The sequence below is a fragment of the Vulpes lagopus genome, chromosome 20 (assembly GCF_018345385.1).
Source record: "Vulpes lagopus strain Blue_001 chromosome 20, ASM1834538v1, whole genome shotgun sequence".
Taxonomy (NCBI): Eukaryota; Metazoa; Chordata; class Mammalia; order Carnivora; family Canidae; genus Vulpes; species Vulpes lagopus.
Window position 1 is genome coordinate 12,888,883 of NC_054843.1, and position 18,370 is coordinate 12,907,252.

Here is an 18,370-nt window from a genome sequence, read left to right on the forward strand (position 1 = left end):
AACCCAGGAACCAATAACAACAACAACTGCTACTGTTATTACTACTTCTACTACTTCTTTTTAAGATTTTATTTATTTATTTATTTATTTATTTATTTATTTATTTATTTATTTGAGAGGGAGCGTGAGCGCGTGCACAAGCACAAGGGGACAGGCAGAGAGAAAAGGAGAAGGAGGCTCCCCACTGAGCAGGGAGCCCAATGCAGGGCTTGATTCCAGAACCCCGTCTGACCTGAGCTGAAGGCAGATGCTTAACCAACTGAGCCCCCAGGAGCCCCTAGTTTGACAACTAAACAATTCCTGTAAGTACCTAGTTCCAGGAAGCCCATGGAATGGTAAAAACCCAGCAGCCGTGCTGTGTACGAGGGTTTGGCTTTTCACTTTGCAGCCCCAAGCCACAGCATCTTTGGGTACAGGGGATCAGGTGATCCCTGTATCAAGGAAGACTGTCGAAGACTCTTCACATTTGGCTAGAGCGGGAAGGCCTGCAGCAGCTCCGATGACTTAATGTCCTGATGATGATAATATCTGCAGAGAACCATTTCTGACACCAAGCCCCGTCCAAAGTGTTTTGCATAAATTAATCGTGAGTTTTCTATCAGTCCCATTAGGTGGATGCTGTAGTCCTCATTTTACAGATGAGAAAATCGGCAGCGTTAAATGTGCACGTGTATTGTAATTTTAGGAACATTAACATACAAAACACAGCTTCGAATCAAGGACATATGGTGCTTGGCTCGTGGGTTGGTGGAGCTAGTGTTTGGCTGCTCTTCGGAGCACAGATGCCTCCTTATTTGATGGGCCTTGGAAACTAGCTTAAATGTGTGGGGCAATACTACAGTCAGCATTTATTGAGTTACTACTGTATGCCAGGCACTATTTTAAGAACTTGGCATGAATTTTTTTAATCCTCACAGAAAGAGCTACTACAACTATGATTATAAATGAGGAAACTAAGTCAGAAGGGTAGTATAACTTGCCCAAAGCCACCCAGTCAGTACATGACAGGGCCACAGGTCAGGAGAGGCCATTGGACTCCCGAGTGGGGCTCTTTTTTTTTTTATCCCCCTTTTCCAAGTTCTATTATGCTTTTACTTATTTTTAATTTAATTAATTTTTTTTTATTGGAGTTCAGTTTGCCAACATGTAGCATAACACCCAGTGCTCACCGAGTGGGGCTCTTAATCACAGTGGTCTCTGCCTCTGAGCTAAGACCCCTGGTGCAGCTGGTGAAGGGATGGTGGCATAGGGGATGGACACAGTCACAGGGCCGTGTGTGGGTTAGAGGCTGTGTGGTGCCGGGCAGGTACCCTTGCCCCTGTGGCTTGTCACTTTTTTTGGCATCTTCTGTGGTGTGGAATTGGAGGAGGATTTTTTTTTTTTTAAAGATTTTATTTATTTGAGAGAGAGAGAGAGAGAGAGGAAGAGGGAGCATGAGCAAATGGGAAGGGGCAGAGGGAGAAGCAGACTCCCCTTTGAGCAGGAAGCCAGACCTGGGACTCAACTCCAGGACCTGGAGATCATGAGCTGAGTCAAAGGCAGATGCTCAACCACTGAGCCACCCAGGTGCCCCTGGAGATTGATTTTATCAGTCTTTCATAGGCTTCTGTTCATATGTAGCCAGGACCATCTTAGGAGTGAAGAAAATTAAGAAGAGCTCTGGTATGGATTCTAAATCTCCCTGGAAGGCATTCTGAGTCTTGGATGCACATTTTCTCATTGAGCCCCACAGCAACCCTATGAGGTTCCTACTGAACGGTGGTCGCCATGTGGCAAAGGGGCAGCCCTGGCCCCGGGCGAGGGCCAGCCACCATCCTGGCTCACACAGCAGGGGAGGGGCCCACTAAGGGAAGGGCTGACTCCCCGTGGGGGTGCTCTCCCCGGCCCCTGGGATGGGGTGGCAGCTTTGCTAGTCTAGTGCTTTTTCCCTCCTGCTTATCTGCCCCCACACTCTCCCGTGCCTCAGTGTCTTGAGCTTTTCAGAACAAAAAGATGAGATTTTCCACAGCCCTGTTACTGTTTTTGCTTGTGCTCGTGCATCTGAACACCTGCTGGGCTGATGAGCTTTTGAAATGTCACTTGGCTGTTGGGAGGGAGCTGTGAGTGCTTGGTGGGAACACACCATCCCAGCTGCCTCCGAGGAGTGGGTGGTGGCGGGTAGCGGTGCGGTGGGTCCTCTTCCAGCCCGGCCCTTGGTGGGGGGAAGAGGTTGTGTTTCTGCTCATGCAGCCCACGCAGGTACCCAGTGTACCTGGCCACATGGAGGCTGTTTCTACGCTGTGTTTCTCTCACAGCATTGGCTCTGCGTTTTGGGGTCCACTTTTGAGAACGCAACTACATTTTTGACCTTTTTCTGTGTGAGTTAAGCTTTTCAGAAAAAGACATGTACATTTATATGCAATTCTGGATAGAAATTCTGGATTTTTGTTGGCACCCTCCTAACACCCAGAGCCTCTTTAGCCATATCCTACCCTCCATATTCACACCCCCTAATTACCCCCCAAGGTTTCACCTCCTAATGCTATTATATTGGAGGTCAGGTTTCAACTAATGAATTTGGGGGGCCACAGTCTATGGCACCCTCCAGCACCTAGAACTAAGGATAAGGGGGAGAGGGTTCTTGAGCGAAGCTGTGACCTGTGGTAGAGAGACCTCCAGGTGACCCTGCGGGGAGAAAGCAGGGGGATTTCTGCTCCTTCCTTCTTACCCTCCTCCTCTCCTGGCTTCTACTGTCACCTCCCAACTGGCCAGAGGGCAAGGGAGCTAGGTTGATAGAGGCCACAGAGGTCAGCCTCCCAGGGCACAGCTCCCAGTGGAAAAAGATGGGACGTAACCAGAGAATATTTAGCAGGTGACCCTTCAGATTCTTAAGTACCTTTTATCCAGTAGATGGAACTTCTGAGATTGCAAAAGGAGCAGCTTTGTCATCCTTAAATGCTCTCCTTGGGGGAATCCGGCATCATGGGAAATTGCTTAGCTTGTACTATGGAGGTTTTATAATCCTGTTTATGATTGGAAGCTTCCTGCTTTCACTCAGATGCTTTTAAATCCAGGCTTTTAGGGTTTTTATTTTTCTTTTCCTATTTTATTTGTATGCCTGTTATTCCAAGATGACTTTGAAAGGCTTCATTACGCCATAATGGTGAATCAATTGTCCTCAGTATCAAGGAATTATACATAAATTACTCACATGGAGCTGTGTTCAAAGGTACTTGTCTCTTATATGATAGCGGGGTGTGTAGGAATGGGCATTTCTAGGTTTTGCAAAACAGAGAACTTGCATGGGGGGAAGCAGCTGAGAAATGAGTAAGTGTCCTGCAGTATAAGGTATGGTGAGGCAGCAGGAGGTGTAACTGACACCACCCAGCTCGAATCTCGGGGGGTCTGGGATCTGCTTCTGGGTCCCGCTTCCACGTTGTGTCCTCTAATACTATCTCTGGGTGTCAGCATCTCTATCCTAAGGCGGGGTCACCGTCACTGACAATGACTCCTTTTTTTTTTTTAATTTTTTTTAAAAAATTTATTTATGATAGTCACAGAGAGAGAGAGAGAGAGAGAGAGAGAGAGAGAGGCAGAGACACAGGTGGAGGAAGAAGCAGGCTCCATGCACCGGGAGCCTGATGTGGGATTCGATCCCGGGTCTCCAGGATCGCGCCCTGGGCCAAAGGCAGGCGCCAAACCGCTGCGCCACCCAGGGATCCCGACAATGACTCCTTAAGCAAACTTTGTTCAGGGTCCTCTGACCCAGACCTTGCATGGTCCGTGCCCTGCCTTTGGCGAGCCCAGGCCCATTTTAGCAAGAATCCTGCTAAGTGAGTTTAGAGGCAATGCCCCACGCTTGGCATGTCATTACCTCGGTAGGTGACATCGGGTCACCTTGGGCTGCCTTCAGCCAGGAATCCTATTTTCTGTTGGATTAGTAAGAACTCTTCCCCCCACCCCCTTGATGTGTCCTGTGACTGGTGACCCCCTTGCTCTGCTTGTTTGTTAGAAATCCCCAGGTGTCTTTGCTGCTTTCGAGGTCAAGCTCCATCTGTCCTCTATTGCAATAGCCTGGAATAAAGTCTTCCAGACCATATTTTTTTTTTAAAACATTATGCCCCCTAAAACCCTGGAACTGTTTGCACTCCTCCAGGACTCGGAGGCCAGCCCAGTCAATGTTGAGAGGTAGGTGGGCACTGCTGCGAGGAGCCCACTCAGCTGCTCGTGGGCTGGTGCTCCTTGCTACCGAGCCCTGCCTCGATCTCAAGCTCAAGACTCACCTTCATTTTTGCTCTTTGATGTCAGTTTTGCTTTTCCTTGGAACCTGTTTCCTCTCTCATGAAGGGAATAAAGGAGCTTCTTAAATTTTAACCATCTTAATGAAAATAATTTTAAAGTGGTATCGATATTGACCCTCTTTCTTTATTTTTTTAAAGATTTTATTTATTTATTCATGAGAGGCAGAGACACAGGCAGAGGAAGAAGCAGGCTCCCTGAGGGGGGCCCGATGTGGGACTCGATCCCAGGACCCGGGGATCAAATCCTGAGCCAAAGGCAGATACTCATCCACTGAGCCATGCAGGTGTGCCTGACCTTCTTGCTTTCTTTCATAGGATTCTGAGCCTGGTTGGTACCATGTTGAGGACTCGGGGACCATGTTGTTACTGTAGAAGCTGTGTTGGGGTGATGCCCCCAGGGGTTGAGTCTGTGTGGACCCTGTCTTTGTTACAAACTCCTGGATGGCTCTGCTCCCCTGCTCCTAATTCTGAGTGCTCTGCTTTTTGCCTCTGCTGTTCCTTCTTAACGATGCCTTGTTGGATACAGTTTTATAAATAAAATTCTTCTTTTTCTTTCATGGAGAAAAGTGCATGGGCTTTGTGAAAGCTTTGTCACTCAGAAGTATTTTTCTTTTTTAATTTCCAGATGGCTGTGTTCCAGATATTCACATTATCAGAAGCCTGACCTCCACATGGTGAGCAGTTTATATTCTCCTATACGCTTTGAAGGACTTTCCAGGTGCATCAAGGGTATATAAATATATTTGCTGTTTCATTTATTTATTTGCCATATAGCCCTAAATCTGTGCCGGGTGCTTCGTTGATTTTCGCTGCCTATTCTTTCTGGCCTCACCTCATTTATGGGTACCTTTGAAAAGCAGTGAGTTCTATAGGATCAGAACAACCAAAGTCCTTTGCTTGAAGAAGAATTTTAAGATGTGGATTTAAGAAGAAAATCAGATTTATTTATAAATATTTTACTACGACTCTGAAAAGACAGAGTTCTTTTAGTTACACATCAACACGCTGTTATCACATAAAAATAATAATTCATTTCTTAATATCACTGAATGCTCACATTCAGATTTCCCTGATTGTCTGATAAAATATTTTTTCACAGTTAAAAATCCCTCTGAGTCATCAAAAAACTGAAACAGAGTCCACATATGGCATTTGGTTGATAGTGTCTCTTAAGCCCCTTTTAATATGTGGGTTTCCTGTCCCTGTTTTGTTCTCTCTTGCAATGTGTTTGGTCAAGAAGCTGGCTCTTTTGTCCCGTGGAGTTGCTCATAATGCAGACTTTGCGGCCTGTGTTGTCATTAAACATGTTTTATGGTTTCTAAAATGTCCTATAAACTAAAGGCTTTATTAGATTTTGGTTCCTAGTTTTGGGCAACAGCGTTTCATGCATGATAATGCAACTTCATCAGGTGACATATTTTGTATCTTCTTGAAGTGTGACTATTGGCAGGTGCCTTGAATCTGATCCTCCTCTTTAGGGCCCTAGCCACTTTGTCTCTCATGGCTTCAGCAGCCACTGACAGTCCAGAGTGGATGGCTACATCATTTTTCATTTAACCCTATAGAAAAAAGTGTAAAAACTGTAAAAAAATGTTTACAAAAAAGTGATAATCTCATTCTGTCATTTCTTCTGCACTTTCTTTTTTAACCTGGAATTTTTTTTTTTTTAAACCTGGAATGTTTTTATAAAGAACTTTATTTCAGTCTTTTAAAAAAATTACTTCGAGGTATGGTTTGTATGTAATAGTCAAATAATGACTTGGTTCTTTTCTTTTATTGACTAGAATAATGAATTGATTCCATATTATGCCTTTCAAGGTGATCAGTGAGTTTCTTTTAAGAAAGATATTGTTGCAAACTCTTGGATTCTTTATGTATTTGACAATGGAGTCAGGATTTGGTAGAAGCAGTAATTTAAAAAGGCCTCTTTTTAGGTGGATAAATCTATTTAATAAACATTTGCAGATAATAGGGACACCTGGGTGGCTCAGTGGTTGAGCGTCTGCCTTCAGCTTAGGTCGTGATCCCGGGGTCCTGGGATCGAGTCTTGCATCAGGTTCCCTGCAGGGAGCCTGCTTCTCCCTCTGCCTATGTCTCTGCCTCTCTTCTGTGTGTCTCTCATGAATAAATAAATACAATCTTAAAAAAACAAAGCAAAAAAAACCACTTGTAGATAATAAAAGAAAGGAGGGAAGGGAAGATGTAGAGTGAGAAGGGAAGAAACAATCTATTAAGCATGAGGGAATGAGGATGAAGTTAGGGTAAAAGATAAAGGTGCTGAAAATGAGGAATGGAAAGAAGAAAAAAGGGAATCATCTAAGATTCTCCAGGGCAGATAGATAGAAGGGGATTAATTTATTCAACAAGTGATTTTTTTTTACCACCCAGCTGTGTGCCTGTTTCAGTTCTAGATCCTGAATTCCTGCCCTCATAGAGCTTACCTTCTAGTGTGTGTGAAGTCTGATGTAATGTGCAGCATGTCTGATGGTGATTCGTGTTTTGGGGAGAAACGAAGGAAGGGTAGTAGTAGTGCATCTTGGGGTTGGGGTTGGGGGTGGGACTGTGATTCCCATTGGGTGATCAAGGAGGATTTCTCTGAGGATACATTTCACAAAGACAGGAAGGAAGTAAGGGAGGAAGCCAGATGCCTTTCTGGGAGAGAGCGGTCCAGGTCGAGGCAGGAGAAGCACAGAGGTCCTGAGTTTCAAGTGTGCCCAGACATGTCTGGTGTGTTCAAGGAATGAAAGGAGCCTGTTGCCGCTGTTACAGCGTGAATGAGCAGGAGAGGACTAAGGGGGTCATTGGGGGTCATCGCCTAACCACGATAGGCAATGGGGGTGTGTGTGTGTTGGGATCCAGCTTACATAGGGCCCTGCAGGCCCTTGTGAGGACTTCACATTTGGACTCTGTATGGACATGATCTCACTTATTTTTTTTTTTTTTAATATGAGAATACTGTTGGGGAGTGGGCAGGAGCAGAGGCAGAATTAGTAAGACCAGTTGGCAGGTGGTTGTGACCAGTGTACTGGTGATGGAGCTAGTGAAAAGCAGCCAAATTCTTGATAAATTTTGAAGGGAGAGCTGATAAGATTTGCTGATGGATGGATGGGGTGTGAGGTGTGAGAGCTACACGTATGTTGGGGGGGTGAGAGGTAGCATTGGTGGACCTCGTCTGCTCCAGGGTCTGTGGGCCCTTCCTGGCTATTCAGCAAGTAGGAGGGGTTCAAGGCCAGCCATAGGAAGGCTTGCCTATGGAGTTCTTGATTCTTTTTTTCTTTTTCTTGAAAGATTTTTATTTTATTATTTATTCATGAGAGACACAGAGAAAGACAGAGACACAGGCAGAGGGAGAAGAAGGCTCCCTGTGGAGAGCCCGATGTGGGAGTTGGTCCCAGGATCCCAGGATCACAACCTAAGCCAAAGGCAGACACTCAACTGCTGAGCCACCCGGGCGTCCCTGGAGTTCTTCATTTTTGAACGGCTTATGGGTTGCCAGATGGGTGTGCTCCCTCATGGACAGGTCACTTCTTTTAACTCAGTGACCACAACCTGTGCCCCTGGCTCTGGCCAACTGCCAGCCACAAAAATGGCCAACATTGGAGGAGGTGGGTGCCGAACCTCTGATGGACGCCCAGTTCAGAAGGCAAGCCCCACGATAGAGTCAAAGGTGCTTCTGTGAGGGAGAAACCTTGTATCTTAAGAACACAGGTTTTTTTTTTTTCTTTATAAATTTATTTTTTATTGGTGTTCAGTTTGAAGAACACAGGTTCTTGAGGACTGACTCCTACTTCGTATATCTAGACTTGGTCTTGGTCTTGGAAAAATACTTCTGGATGTGAGGGGAGGACTATTCTGAGGCTCAGCGTCTTGCTGGGTAGTTTCAGATCACTCCTGTCTCTCTGCTTGTTCCTGCTACTTTCCGACAGGACTGTTTGAAGGGTGATGTTTCACTTCTCAGCACCCTGAGCATTGGACCAGGGGCAGGCAAATTAGAGCCCCTGGGCCTGGTTTTGTTGTTGTTGTTTTTTTAAAGATTTTATTTATTTATTCATGAGAGACAGAGAGAGAGAGAGAGAGAGAGAGAGAGAGAGAGAGAGAAGCAGAGACACAGGCAGAGGGAGAAGCAGGCTCCATCCAGGGAGCCCGACACGGGATCCGATCCCGGGTCTCCAGGATCACACCCTGGACTGAAGGCGGCGCTAAACCGCTGAGCCACCCGGGCTGCCCTTTTTAGTTTCAGGGGTACAGTATAGTAATTCAGCAGCTCTGTACATCACTCTGTGCTCATCTTGATAAGTACACTCCTAAATCCCCATCACCTGTTTCCCCCACTACCCCCCCCCCCCCACCTCCCCTCTGGTGACCATCAGATTGTTCTCTAGTGTTAAGAGACTTTTTTTTGGTTTGTCCCTCTCTCTTTTTTTCCCTTTGCTTGTTGGTTTAGTTTCTCAAATTCCACACATGAGTGAAATCATATGGTATTTGTCTTTTTCTGACCGGCTTATTTCACTTAGCGTAATACTCTCTAGCTCCATCCATGTCATTGCAAATGGCAAGATTTCATTCTTTTTAATGGCTTAATAATATTCCATTATAGACACGTAGTCTTCTTTATCCGTTCATCAACTGATGGACACTTGGGCTCCTTCCATGTCTTGGCTCTTGTAGATAATGCTGCTATAAACACAGCAGTACGTGTATGCCTTTGAATTAGTGTTTTGTATTTTTTGGGTAAATACCTAGTAGTGTGACTGTTGGGTCCTAGGGAAGTTTTATTTTTAACTTTCTGAGGAACCTCCATCCCGTTTTCCAGAAGGGCTGCACCAGTTTGCAGCCCCACCAGAAGTGCACAAGTTTCTTTTTTTGTCCATCCTCACCAACACTTGCTGTTTCTTATGTTTTGGATTTTTGCCATGCTCCTAGGTATGAGATGGTATTTCATTGCAGTTTTGATTTGCATTTCCCTGATGAGGAGTCCAGAGGTCTGTTTCTCTAAGTAAAATTTTAAAGACTCCATTCTTCTTCTTCTTTTTTTTTTTTTAAAGATTTATTTATTTTTTAGAGTGAGGGAGAGTGTGCATGCAAGTGGGGGGAGGGGCAGAGATGGAGAGAATCCTCAAGCAAACTCCTCATTGAGTGCAGAGCCCGATGCAGGGCTCCATCTTAAGAACCCAAGATCATGACCTGGGCCGAATCCAGGGGTCAGCTGCTTAACTGACTGAGCCACCCAAGCACCCCTATAAATAAATTTTTATTGGAACACAACCACACCTCTGTTACCATTGTCCATGGTTGAGTTAGTGCTACATTGGAGGCAGAGTTGAGTAAATGCTTGGACAATCACCGGAAATATTTACTGTTTCATTTTTTATAGAAAGAAAGTTTGCCTACCTATAAGCTAGAAAATAAGTAGAGGGGGCACCTGAGTGGCTCTGTTGGTTAAGCGTCTGCCTTTGGCTCAGGTCATGATCTCAGGGTCCTGGGATTGAGCCCCGCAGCAGCATCATCGAGCTCCCTGCTCAGTGGGGAACCTGCTTCTCCCTCTTCCTCCACCCCAGCCCCTGCTTATACACATTCTCTCTTTCTCTCTCTGTCAAATGAATGGATAAGGTCTTTAAAAAAAAAGAAAAGAAGTAGAGCATGAATAAGACTATCTGCATATGGATTGCACAAAAATATTTCTTGTCAGTTATTGAAATGCTGCTCAGCCTTCGTGTGGTGTGAATGTGAAATTCTATGTCTCACAAATTGTGGCTTAAAATTATTAAAATTTTACTCTTTTTTGCTCATTCTCCTACAGTTAGATGACATTATCTTTATACTTCAAAGGAAATATAATTCAGCATGGGTAGGTTCACATTTTGTTTAAAAGATTTTATTTATTTGAGCGAGATAGAGCATGAGCAGGGGGAGGGGCAGAGGGAGAGGGAGAAGCAGGCTCCCTGTGGAGCAGGGAGCCTGATGTGTTTTTTTTTTTTTTTTGAGATTTTATTTATTTATTCATGAGAGACACACACAGAGAGAGGCAGAGACATAGGCAGAGGGAGAAGCAGGCTCCATGCAGGGAGTCTGATGTGGGACTCGATCCCAAGGACCCCCAGATCATGCCCTGAGCCAAAGGCAGACGCTCAACTGCTGAGCCACCCAGTCGTCTCTCAATGTGGGGTTTGATCCCAGGACCCTGAGACTGTGACCTGAGCCGAAGGCAGACGTTTAACCGACTGGGCCACACAGGTGCCCTGAGTAGGTTCACATTTAATAATGGTCTCATTTCACTGGGAAGGTGGTTAAATATGAGTATTCAATTACTATTAGTGCCAAATATTAGCATTGAATATTTGGTAATCCCAGAGTTTAGCAATTGAGTCCAGATTTGCTGTGCCCTTTTCCTTGGATGATAGAGAGCTTTCTCTTTCCTATGAATGGACGAGTATGTGGTTCGTTTTTGCCTTCGTGTGATCAAGAATTCTCTATCCTTTCAGTAAATGCCAAGGGTTTTCAAAATAAGTACACTTGCATTTTTCTCCCCTCAAATGGAACTCCGCTAGTTTTTATCTAAGTTGTTCCTTTTGTCTTTCGACTATATCGTGTGCTATGTTATTGTGGAAAGGCTGTGGAATTCTTTATGTTAAAAAAAAAAAAAAAGAATGAAGAAGACTTAAAATACAGAGAACTTTTCTTTCTTAATTGCATCTTAGTGTAATAAAAGCCAGAGAGTAATTATTAAAAATGATAGAAGAAAAGAATTAAAATAATAAAATTGCTTAGCAAAGATCCTGTTTCATAATGCATTCGGATATAATTGGTGTCATAATGTGTAATTAACAATCTTTCTTTGAAGTATGAAGCGTACGTTTGGGCGGGCAGGGGACCTCTTAGGACGACGTGGTGATGTCTGAATTGGTTCTTGCTGTAGCGCTTCTGAATCTGTGCAGCGATTGTAGCATCTTGCTTCCTTCCTGCCTTGTTAGTTGCTTTTTGTGGTAGATAATAAACTAAGGACTACAGGACAGAGGGTCCTCCAAGTCTTGACCAGCCAGCCACCCACGATTGCCCCGGGTTGGTCAGGTGAGAGAGGAGACAGACACCTGAACACAGACTGTGGTTTTCACTCCGACCGCAGGGTAATTCCCTGGAGAAAGACCCGGTGGAGGACTCTTTTTTGGTGCTGGTGTCAGGTGGGCCTGGAGCTTATGCTTTAAAGGGGCCGAGAAGCCTCCTTCACCTCCTTTTCTAGACCCACCCCCATCCTGGCCCCAAGGATCTTATTGCAGGTATGACCAAGAATAATGAGTCTCAGGAAAAGTGCTCCCAGGAGAAAGAGGGGGGAAGGTAATGGATTTCCAGGCTCAGAGCCTCCTTTTGTCTACTGCCCCCCTTGGCTCCTGTTGACTCTTTGAGGATCGGGAGACCAGCACATTCAAGAGTGTAAATAAAAGTCCTGGCAGAGAACATTCCAGGCGGATCGGAGTTTTTGCTTGCTATTCCTTTGGTTCTAGAGTTCCTTGCCCAGGAGGTGCCCTGTGTAGGCTTCTCAGTGGGGTGGTGGGTGCTCTGCATTGCCCCCTGGTGGGGGGAACTAGCTCTGTGTGCCCGTAAAGAGGCTGATGTCAGCCGCTCTAGGGCGTCTTTTGCTTTTTTTTTTTTTTTTTTTTTAATCTTTATTTATTTATGATAGTCACAGAGAGAGAGAGAGAGAGAGGCAGAGACACAGGCAGAGGGAGAAGCAGGCCCCATGCACCGGGAGCCTGATGTGGGATTCGATCCCGGGTCTCCAGGATCGCGCCCTGGGCCAAAGGCAGGCGCCAAACCGCTGCGCCACCCAGGGATCCCTCTAGGGCGTCTTTTGAAAAGGGTCACTCAATGGAACTTGGGGAGGCAGCACTGGAAAGAGACTGCCTACCACTGGTCAGAGATCTGGTCAGAGATCTCCAGTCCAGATCTGGAATCCTTACCATCCTTCCAGATTTCCTCTTTGGAAAGAGCTTTTAGAATCTGTGGCATGGTCTTTGGAATGTCTTCCTCAGTGGCAAATCTTTCTCTTTTTGGGTGGTTTTGATTTTCAGTAAAATTCTTTTTTTTTTTTATTAGAGATTTTATTTATTTATTTGAGAAAAACAGAGAGTGAGCGAGAGAGCATGTGAGTTTGGGGGAGGGGCAGAGGGAGAGGACGAGAAGCAGACTCCCTGCTGAGCAGGGAGCCTGATGCGGGGCTGGGTTCCAGGACCCCGAGATCACGACCTGAGCCGAAGGCAGATACTCAACCCACTGAGCCACATAGGTACCCCTGATTTTCAGTAAAATTCTCAACGCCAATTGCCTCTCAGTTGGTTTCTACTTGTATTCTTGTCCACTTGATGTCTGCTCTCTACAGTGTAGTCAGAGGGCTCTAAATGGCAATCACATCTCATTACTCCTCTGCTTGGAACTTCCAGTGGCTTCTGCTACCATAGGTTTGAAAACCAGCTTCCCTGCATGGCTGCAAGGCCTCAGGTGATTTGTTCACATGCACCACCGCCCCCCTCCCCACCATTTCCTCTTAACTTTGGGCCCTTCCCCTACCTCCTTTCTGGGACTAGAATACAACCAGCCTCAGGCCTTCCTCCTGTGTGCTGGGGAGACTCATCTTCCAGCTCAACCAGTCCTTTACTTCCTCCAAGGCTCTATTAAATGTTCCCTCCCCAGACAGGCCTCCTAGACCATCCAATACAAAGTAGCCACCCATCAACACACAATGTCCCCCAGCTCCTTCTCAGCTCCCATTACACCTCTCTAGTCTCATCATGGCACTGGGGGGCCATGGGAACTCCCGTTCTTAACTCACTGGCCTGTTCATTGCCTGTCACTTCCTTGAGAGCCAAGGAGTCCCAAGGTCACTAGTGGCTCATTGCCTCAACGAGGCTGCCAGAGTGCAGGTGCTGTCATCCCAAGATAAGTCTACTACACACGATAAGTTCTTAGTTGGGTGATGTCTTCCCAAGATGACTACATGGAGGGAAGAGTTCTGAACTCTTACGAATTCACATGAATGCAAAAATATGTGTTCCGATTTATCTTGTTAACCAAACCAAACCAAACCAAACCAGAACAGTGTCTTTATCAAACGTCCTGTGTTGGAGTGGTCTGCAGTGCAGAAGCCTGTGATATATCGTGTGTATCCTGGGGTTTAGATGTTAGTAGCCTCCTGCTGAAACCCCGAGCACAGTATGGTTTTGCCTGGTAACTAGGAGGTTCTCGCAGGATTTCTCAACCTCTGAGCTGCTGACCCTTTGAGCTAGAAGCTTCTTTGTGGTACACACTGTCCTGTACACTGTTAGGTAGTTAGCAGTACCCTGGGCCTCTGTGACAGTGCATCACCCCAGCTGTGACACCCAGATTGTCACCAGATGTTGTCAGATTTCTCTGTTAGGAACCACTGGTCTAGAAACACCCACATACCCCAAAATTTTACCATTAATTTGGTACCCTCCCTTGTCATTTATCCATTTATGTGGCTCAAATTTGAAACAGTGGCATGTTATTCAGATTTGGGTTATGCTGATGACTGAAGTTTTGTTTATAATCAGCATTTGTGGTCTTAGTTTTGTTGTTATTACCCTCCCCCAACAAGGGAAGGGGGTGTTCTTTGTTAACACATTGTATGAGTTTGATACTTAAAATCATAGGCTTGGCTGGAAGGAATCTTGAAGGATCTTTGGGCGCTAAATGCTCAGTTAATGTCAGTGTCTTAATTGTGTTATTCATCTTCATATTTTAAACATTTTACTTATTTATATGAGAGAGACAGAGAGAAAGAGAAAGAAGAAGTGTGAGCAGGGGGAGGAGCAGAAGGAGAAGGAGATGATCTTTGGCAGCCTCCAAGCTTAGCGCACAGTGATACAGGGTTCAATCTCGGGACCCTAAGGTCATGACCTGAGCTGAAACCAAGAGTCAGAGGCTCAACTGACTGAGCCATCCAGGAACCCCTCATCTTTGTATTTTAAAGGTGAGGAAAGTATGGCCCAACAAGGACAATGATTCACCCAAGTCATGGCTAATTGCAGAGTGTTGCTTAAATGGGTGTTTCTGGGGAATTTTCATGCACTTTTGCTTTCTATGTCTGTTGATGGTGTCATTGGCCAGCAAGCTCTTGGCAAAGGCTCTTACCTCCTCCTCCTCCTCCTCCTCCTCCTCCTCCTCCTCCTCTTCTTCCTCCTCGGATCCCTGCTGGAGTCCAAGTGTCAAGTGCTACTGTCCTAGGTACATCCAGGATTTACCGACAAAATAGCTTTTAAAATGATGATCAGAGAGGAGGTTAGGGGAGTCAGAGAAAGTGAGGGATAGAGGAATACCTTACATGGTATAGACGTTTAGCTCTACAGGGGACATGGAAATGCAAAGGAAATAAAAAGAGAAGGATGAAGAAGTCCTGAAAAAAGGAACCAAAGGATCAGCTGAATGCAATGTGTGGATCCTATTTAGATTTTGATTTGAACAGACCCACTCTAGATGTGTGTGTGTGTGTGTGTGTGTGTGTGTGAGAGAGAGAGAGAGAGAGAGAGAGAGAATACTAGAGACATTTAGAAAGTAAATGGAAAATTAGTAGCAGAGAGGAATTTTTGGTATAAAAATAATGTGTTGATATTTAAGAAAAAGGTCCCTCTCTTTTAGCGATATATATTATGTATTTATGGATGGCATAATCTGATATTTGAGATTTTCTCCAGCACGAAGAATCCAGTGTGGGCGGGTTATAGTGAAACAGTATTGAATAGTTGAAGTTGGGTTATGGGTACATGGGGATTATGTAACCATGATAAAAATTATCACAGTAAAAATTTAAAAAAAAATTGGAAGCTGATCAACTTTAGTAAATTGCACAGTTCTTTGCAGTTTTAAAAAAAATGTAAATACAGTATGAGACATTTGTCAATTTTGTCATCTCATCTCAGAGAGAATCTTCCGAGCCCAGCAGACGCTGCCAGTTTTGCTGGCAAGGTCCCTTTGTCTGGAGCTACAGGCGGATGTGGGAACCAGGGCTGGAGGAAGCTTGTCCTCACCAGGTAGGCAGGGAGGCTGATTCCATGTCACTCGTCACCAGGTCTCGCCCTGTCTGTGCCTGGGGTGTCCCTGGGGAGAGGTGGTGATGCAGGCTGGCAGGGTCCGAGGACCCAGAGGCAGTCCCACAGGACCAGCCAAGAGGGTTCTTGGCTTTGCATAGGATAGAAATCAAATGCGAGCCAAGGGGAAGTGAGAATAGTATTTATTGAAGATACAGAGCAGATACAGAGCATCTGGAAGACTCAGAAAGGAGAGGAGAGCTAGTGACGTCTTTGCTTGGGGTCTAGGGTTTTCATTGAGGATTATGGTGAAGTGTACGTGTCATTTCTATGGACCAACTCCCCTCCCTCGCCCCCCCCACCAGTTATTTTATTATTTAAATATCATATAAAGAAAACATGTTTTTAATAAAAACCATGCAGAGTAAAAATGAAACTTCCTTTCCTTCTGTTTCCCCCATCAATTTCATTGCCCTTTCCAGAAATAACCATTTATGATAAAGTGAAGGGTATCTTTTTAGGTTTTTTGCTTGTTTGTTTTTTGCTATTACCTTCAAGACAGGGTTTTTAACAATGCTAAAAAAAAAAAATTGAAGCAGTCACAGAAAGTTGGGAGTAGAGTCCAAGGGAGCTTTCTCCTCTGCCCTCCCAGAAGCCTCGAGAACACGTTACTGACTGATGCTCCATCATCTTGGAATTCTTAGTTGGTTTTCCTGCAGTCACCACAACGTCAGGAAATTAACACTGACGTTACCACCTCCTGATCCTCAGACCCCAGTCAGATCTCGCCTGTTCTCATAAAGACCTTTATAAGCAAAAGGATCTAGTTCCAAATCATATGCTGCATTTCCCTTGTCCTGTCTCTGAGTACCTGTTGTGAGCTTTGCCCTGTTCCAAACCCTTGCAGTTGATCAGCAGAAAATAGAGGCAGAAACCTGTCATCGTGAGGCTTGCATTCTAGCAGGGGAGACAGAAAAACAGTAAGCATGACGAGTACTAAATGTTGTAGAATGGCAGAAGGGGCTCGATGCTGTAGATAAAAGTATAGCAGGGCACAAGGCAACTGGCGTGCGATTTTATTTTATTTTATTTTATTTTATTTTATTTTATTTTATTTATTTTATTTTATTATTTTTAAAAGATTTTATTTATTTATTTATGAGAGATACAAAGAGAGAGAGAGAGAGAGGCAGAGAAACAGGCAGAGGGAGAAGCAGGCTCCACACAAGGAGCCCGATGTGGGACTCGATCCCAGGTCTCCAGGATCACGCCTTGGGCTGAAGGTGGCGCTAAACCGCTGAGCCACCCAAGCTGCCTTGGTGTGCGATTTTAAATGCGTTGGGACTTCTGCGCAAACCCCAGGGAGAAATAGAGGAAGGACATTCTGGAAATAGATGGTGAGAGCCAGTGCGGAGGCTCTTTTTTTTTTTTTTTTGCATTTTAATCCTTTTATTCCTGATCATAGTGTATATGAAAAAAGTTAGAAGATACACAAAAAGTACATGAATATAAAGTATCTGGACATTTTCTAAAGATATGAGAGTGTTGAGAAAGTCATTTCCATATTCTGATCAGTGACCAACTTTGTTTCTGTTAGAGCTGTTCTATTAAAAGCTACAACATAAACAGTAAAACCAAAGTTACTCTTACACACATTTACTGGAAGTGCCAATTTCAAGAGGCTAAAGTGTTTTAAGCCCCAAAGAAATCCTAAAAAGGATTTATCTACTCAGTCATTTTTGCCACACAGCAAGCAGGGATGATCTACCAGCAGTTAGATTTCCTGTACCTTGGCTTGGTACAGAAAATAGAGGGGAGGACCTGCTGCTCTGACTTCCTTGGTCAAGACATCCTCTGCAAATGTCTTATCAGCATTCATCAGCTAGTCAAGAAGAGGAGCCTTAAAAAAAAAAAAAAAAAGAAGAGGAGCCTTATGAACTGTAATCTGGTATGGTTAAACTGTTCTTTCTACATTTTTAAATAACATTTTAAGGTGACTTATGACTGTTAGCCTGGTCCTTCAAACAAGGTCACTCCGACAAGTCATATTTTGTGATTCATATTCTGTCAAACAGATACTATATTTTCTCTCAATTACTAGGTTTTACTGATCAGTGTTCTTCTTCCAGTACCTTCCACTTTTATGGAAATGTCTACAGTTTTGTATTTGTTTCACTCTAGTTTGATTTTTGGGATTTGTAACAAGTGTACTTAAGGCCATACATTTTCTTCTGAGCATCCTGGCGTGTCTGAGCAAGGCGAGGCCAGGTAAGGTGGGCCAGATCCTTCAGTCTTGGAGGCCAGTTAGTTACCCCACTCTACCTCCCCTTTGGGCTGCTTCCCCCCCCCCCCAAGATTTGATTTATTTATTTTAGAGAGAGAGAGTATGTATGAGTGGCAGGGGGGGGGGCAGAGGGAAAGAATCTCAAGTAGACTCTGCGCTGAGTCTGGAGCCCATCGTGGGGTTTGATCTCATGACCCAGAAATCATGACCTGAGTTGAAACCAAGAGTTGGACACTTACCCAACTGAGCCACGCAGGTACCCCAGCATGTTTGGCCTTTGAGGATTTAACCCAGCCTGTCTCCGTCAAGGGTGCTTACTCTGGAGCAGATATCATTTTAAGCACTAAAAAATTACTTGACGAGATAATCATCAGGAGCAATCTTGGGCGATAGGTACCGTTATTTTCCCATTTTATGAATGAAGAAACTGGGATACGGAGAAAATATGTAACTTGCCCACGGCCACCCAGCTGGGAAGTGCTGGGGCTCAGTCCCAGGCATTTGATTCCAGTATGTGGGCTCTCACCTACCTTGTTATGGACACAAGTCCGTACCTGACTTCTCTCCTGAACTTGAGCCCAATTGCTCCGATTTCTGAGAGATGAGTATCAAGTAACCACAAACTTAGGATCTCAAGACGGCACACACTTCCCATCTCGCTGTTCCGTGGGTCAGGAGTCTGGGCACCATGGAGAGGGTTTGAAGGCTGTAGTCAAGGTATTGGCAGCTTCATTCTCAGCTGGCGGCTGGCCTGGGGAAGAGACGGC

At 44.9% G+C, this 18,370-nt stretch overlaps 1 protein-coding gene across 5 annotated transcripts in view; it reads left to right on the plus strand.

The window, feature by feature from the left end:
- Window positions 1-18,370, plus strand: part of TIAM1 (TIAM Rac1 associated GEF 1) — a 379,913-nt gene that overhangs the window by 72,188 nt on the left and 289,355 nt on the right. For all 5 annotated transcript variants that reach the window (XM_041735233.1, XM_041735234.1, XM_041735232.1 and 2 more), the window contains one exon: window positions 4,906-4,954. The gene's annotated coding sequence lies outside the window, so the exon portion shown is untranslated. The remainder of the gene's footprint in view (window positions 1-4,905; window positions 4,955-18,370) is intronic.